We start from the raw sequence: 5924 nt of genomic DNA, 5'->3' as shown, positions 1-5924 counted from the left end.
CCTATTCCGGAGTGGAAGTGGGATATGATTACTATGGACTTCGTGGTAGGTTTGCCAATGTCCAGGACGTTTGATGCTATTTGGGTCATAGTGGACCGGTTGACTAAGTCGGCACATTTTCTGGCCATTAAGAAGACTGATGGAGCAGCGGTCTTGGCTAAGAAGTATGTGAAGGAGATAGTCAGGTTGCATGGGATGCCAACGAGCATTGTGTCTGATAGGGATTCTAAGTTCACTTCGGTGTTCTGGAGAGCGTTTCAGGCAGAGATGGGCACTAAGGTGCATATGAGTACAACTTACCATCCCCAGACGGATGGACAGTCAGAAAGGACGATTCAGACGCTGGAGGATTTGCTGAGGATGTGTGTGTTGGATTGGGGAGGCCATTGGGCAGATCACTTGAGCTTGGTAGAGTTTGCTTACAACAACAGTTATCAGGCGAGTATTAAGATGGCTCCCTATGAGGCTTTGTATGGGAGGTCGTGTCGTACACCGTTATGCTGGACTCAGGTGGGGGAGAGGAGCATTTACGGGGCAGATTTTGTTCAGGAGACCTCAGAGAAGATTCGGGTTCTCAAGCTGAACATGAAGGACGCTCAGGATCAGCATAGGAGTTATGCCGATAGGAGGAGGAGAGATCTTGAGTTTCAGGTAGGAGACAGAGTGTACCTGAAGATGGCCATGTTGCGGGGTCCGAACAGGTCATTGACTGAGACTAAGTTGAGTCCTAGGTATATGGGTCCATTCAGAGTGATTGAGTGTGTCGGACCAGTGGCTTATAGACTGGAGTTACCTGAGGTTATGCGTGCATTCCATAAGGTTTTCCATGTTTCTATGCTGAGGAAGTGTCTCCGTGAGGATGATCAGTTGTTAGCTAAGATTCCTGAGGATCTTCAGCTTAACATGACTTTGGAGGCGAGACCAGTGAGGGTTCTCGAGAGGAGAATTAAGGAACTTCGGAAGAAAAAGGCAAGGTTTAAGAAGTGGTATGAGAAGTAAGTCGCGACTTGAACTTGTCTAGCCTGGTCCCATCTGTAATCCGTGGCTGGAGTGGGAATGGAGTATTCCAGCCCATCTCTCTTGTTTACTTGGTCGCTTGGGGTAGTTGGTTGTGCGACTAAGTAACAAGATGAGGTGGTGCTCGGGGTACAAAGTTTCCGTGAGACGGGGTTTTTGGAGGAAAGTTTCCTGAAATAGAAGTTTCCTAAAGTGCGAAGTTTCCAAAAGTGGAAAGTGGTAAAAGTGGAAAGTTTTATGTGAGTTAAAATTTGTCCATTTAAGTGGAGAGTGCCTTGGAGGGGCTTATGTGGCCTTACTGGCTGACTTTTTAGTTATTGTGAGGCCTTAGTGGCGGTCTTTTAAGACATTGTGTGGTCTTTGTGACGGTCCTTCGGGACAGATGGTCTTTGTGACGGCCCTTCGGGACAGATGGTCTTTGTGACGGTCCTTCGGGACAGATGTTCTTTGTTACGGTCCTTCGGGACAAATGGTCTTTGTGACGGTCCTTCAGGACAGATGGTCTTCGTGACGGTCCTGTTTAGGACATTTGTTTGGTCTTTGTGACGGTCCTGTTTAGGACATTTGTTTGGTCTTTGTGACGGTCCTGTTGAGGACATTTGTTTGGCCCTTGTGGCAGTGAGATGATCCATGTGAGGTCATGAGGTATTCCAGTGAGGGGATATGTGGTTGGTAGGGCATTGAGATGTCTTACGCGAACCACGGGAAGGGAACCTAGATAGGGATAGGACTCAGACGTGTTCAGAATTGTTTGCTCGCGACTCTTGGGGGACTTAGGTTCTCCTAGTATTACCATATTCTGAGACTTTGTGGCTTGGAAATATGGTTGGTATATCGACTTCGGATGACGATCCAGGGGCGCGCTGTAGGGTGGCAACCCGAGAGACGAGTATTGGACTTCCTTATATATTATGGCATGCAGGCTTCGGCCTGATGAGGAGCCAATATTATGGCATGCAGGTTTCAGCCTGATGAGGAGCCAATAAAAACTCAAGGTTTAGGCCTCTGAGTAAAGGAAAGTCCAAAAGTCGAGAGCAGATAATGCCTGGAGCGTGAGTCTATCGCCTAGAGGTGACCTTTCATAGATCGGTCGGAGGAGTGCGGGCTGTGGAGACGGTTGCACAGGAGTACTTGGTTGATGGTTGTTCGAGATTCGAGGACGAATCTATATTGGTGGGGGAGAATTTAAACACTCGTGAACCTAAAACTGTGCGTTTTGGGTAAGGGTGTCGATCGACACCAAGGGGGTGTCGGTCGACACTGCTGTTTTCTGGTTCGACCAGATTGATTTATTGATCGATTTGGTTCGGTTTGGTTTTGAGAAACCATTGAACCGGGTTACTTAAGCGGGTTTCGACGAAAAGAAGGGTTTTGTGAATTGTCTTTGTCGCCGCTTTGTTGTTTTTGAGGGAAAAAGGGAGAAAACATTGTTCTTGAGCTTTTGAGAGAGACTAGTGAGATTCCTTGTTGTTTCTTGAGAGATCCAAGGCTAGAAACGTGTGGGAAGCTTGCTGGGAGTGTGGATTCGTGCAATGTTGGTCAGAAACTTCCTGCAAAGAGGTGAGTGCATGACCATGGCTAATATAAGCCTTTGATTTCTTTGTTCTTGCTTGTGTGTTGTTGTTTTGTGTGTTTTCTTGCTGGGGATTGGTTGCTACATGTTTCTAAGGATGTTTCTGGATTGGGTTTTGAGTATTGGGCGATTTGGAGGAGGTTGGGAGCGATATTCGACTCTCGGCTTCGAGCGGATCGCGATTGCAGAGGGAGTGTTGATCGACACCACTTGGTGTCGGTCGACACCAACAAATTGGGCATCGATCGACACTGTGGGGTAGTGTCGGTCGACACCAATGCCAGTGTTGGTCGACACTTGGCTGGTGTCGGTCGACACCTCCCTTCCAGCGAGACATGTTTGATTTCCTGGTTTGTATGTTTTTTTTGTTGTTTGTTTGGAACATTGGAATCACTGTTGCTTGTGTGTATAGCCCAGTAGATGGGCGGATTGCCTCGTTGAGTGTTTATCAAATACTCATGCATCTCAATATGTGTTTGTGGTGCAGGTAAATGCAAAGTGTGATCGTGGAATCAAGGCGATGAAGAGGAGGATATTCTAGGGACTCGATTGTATGTTGTCTGGCGTTGCTAGGTTGCTAGAGTTGAGTCTTTAGAAACATTGTTAGGTTGCCGGTTTCATGTTTCCTGATGTTTGATTATTGGATTGTTGTTATGGTTTAAGATTGGTTATTTATTTATTGGATATTGGTATTTGTTATTCCGTTGTTGGTTGTGAATGTGGTTAGGTGGCTAGTGGGTATGGGACCACTAGTTGTAGATTATTATTTATTCTTATTATTTATTATTTATTTTAAAAAAATGGATCAGGTCATTTCACCTGATAAATTAAACTTTCCTGCTCATTCGTTGTTGGAACCATATTAATCTTATTTATACTGGTTCTGAACCATTGTCTAAAAATTTCTAGCGGATGTGAGATATTGTGCTTAGTTCTTTGATTTCCATAAATTTAAAATTTTCTATTTTCTAAAAAATTCTGTAAATTTAAAAAATGTTAATAAATGACATGTCAAATCATGATAGGTTGTTTAAAATAATTTTTAATATAGAAAATTCTAGAAATTGTATAAAATTTTAATAAGTGATATGTCAAATTTCTATTGGTTGTTTAAAATCCTATGTGGACGGCTTTAGGAGCTTATAGCTCCTACTTTTTATTAGTATAGATTTTTATATTATTATTACCAAAAAAACTTAATATAGAAAATTATTGTAGTGAGAAAAATCCTAGGTGGACGGTCCTTAAGTTTATTTCCATATTTTCTTAAGTAACTTAATATAGAAACTTCTGAAAATTTTAAAAATATTAAATAATGAAGTGGCTAATCTCTATTGGTTGTTTTAAATCATATGTGGACAGCCTTAGAAGCTTATAGCTCCTACTTTTATTTAGTATAGATTAGGTTGATGAGCTTCTACTCGTTATCTCTCTTTGGGATTGAATGAATAATGGTAACAATTATGTTTGCAAAATAAAAAAAAGGTTTTTGACCAACCAATCAATTTTAAGAGGTTTTTGCAAAATAAAAAAAGGTTTTTGACCAACCAATCAATTTTAAGAAATTAGAAGGAAACTAATTTGGCATAATTAAAAAACAATATAAAATTATAAGCACGGTTATATATGAATCTCAAATAATTCAAAGAGGAAAATATTAAGTAAATAAAACAATCTAAAAATACTACAATAAATTTTAAAATACAGTATTAGGAAAAGAAGACAAACATCTTAATCTTTTTTTTGGTTCAACATTCTCAAATGAAAAATGAGAAAGTAGGAGAAAATTTTGGTTTAAAAAAATAAGAAAAATTTACTTTTCCATTAAAAATTATTCACAATTAAACAAAGTTGAAAGCAGTGTTTTCGAATAAATTATTTATATATGAGACAATTTATGTTTATATAGAAGTGAATATTTACAAAATGTAGAATTAATAATTAACTCTATATTTTCTTTAATCCCCTTTTCTTTATTTTTTTAGTAGAATTAATAACTTAAATTTAAAAATAAGTAAATAATATTATAATTTCAAATTTTATAAAATATTTATATATAATCTCCTTATAATTATTTAAAAAATATATTTTTTTTTAATAAATTTTTAATTTTTGATAATTATCTTTTTACATTATTAATATTTTTAAAAACAAAAAAAATATATATTTTTGTTGTACTCAAATTTTTTTTATTAAATATTAACTTTTACACATGTCAAAATCTGATATTGATAACTTGACACATGTTAAAATCTTGTTAATGGCTAACTTTCAAAACCCAACTTTTTATATAAGATATATGATTTGATACCACGCTGAATTCTATCGTCACCAAGGAACTCTGTAAATAACATGTGAAACTGTGAATAGAAGAACCATAATGCTCCAAATCGTACTGATATCCACAATAGTATAATATATATTATTTTTTTCTTTTTTTTGCTATGCTATAAACTAATTAATTTTTTTTTTCCTAGAATTGAACAGCAAGCCAACAAGCTTGATTTCGAATTAAGAGATTAAAGTGAGTTTAATAGACTTTAATATTTATAACCTATAGTTCTTTTCATTACTATATGATAAAAAAAAATTGTATAGTAATGAGAGACAAAGATTGTAGTGTACCTTGTGGGGTACATTTACTGAATAGGTGTTTTGATATTTTCAGGCAGCTAATGGAATTATGATTAAAAGGTATAAGGAGAGAAGAACAAAAACATACACCTCCAAACCATCAACACTTCTCTTCAGCAGATCATTCAGGTAGTGAAAGAGGTAAGTACTGACCCCTTAGCTGTAAATAAGAGATTTCATTTGCAGCTTACAACAATTACCGGAAATGTATCGATGAACAAAAATAAAGAAGAATGAAGAAAATGAAGTTATGGATATCTGTGTTGATTTGAAGAACAAGGTGAAGAACATGTAAATCCTTCAGTTTTGAACTAGGTGAAGAACAAAAGTAAAAAAAAGACGTTTCGTATTTTCTTAAAAGATGATGACATGGAATGATGCGTCCGAAGTGGCAAGTCAGCCACCAAACAAACATGTAAATCAACCTAATTAAATCAGCCATCAAACAAAATTATAACTCAGTCGCAACATGAATACTATTACAGTAATTAAAAAAAAAAACAAAAAACGGCTGTCAAACTCAGCCGCTTAATGTCATAACTCAACTGAAAATCTGTAACTCAGCCGTAACGTTTAATAAGTCGGCCATAACTGAATGATATTCAAATAATTAATCTTTTGCTACTAAGTCAGCCGTAAAATGACCGAGTTTTCCGATAATTCAGCTCATGACGGCTGAGTTATAGTATTTAATCATAAC

Source organism: Camelina sativa, chromosome 11 (genome assembly GCF_030686135.1).
Source record: "Camelina sativa cultivar CO46 ecotype springtype chromosome 11, ASM3068613v1".
Taxonomy (NCBI): Eukaryota; Viridiplantae; Streptophyta; class Magnoliopsida; order Brassicales; family Brassicaceae; genus Camelina; species Camelina sativa.
Note: the sequence above shows the minus strand (reverse complement) of the source record.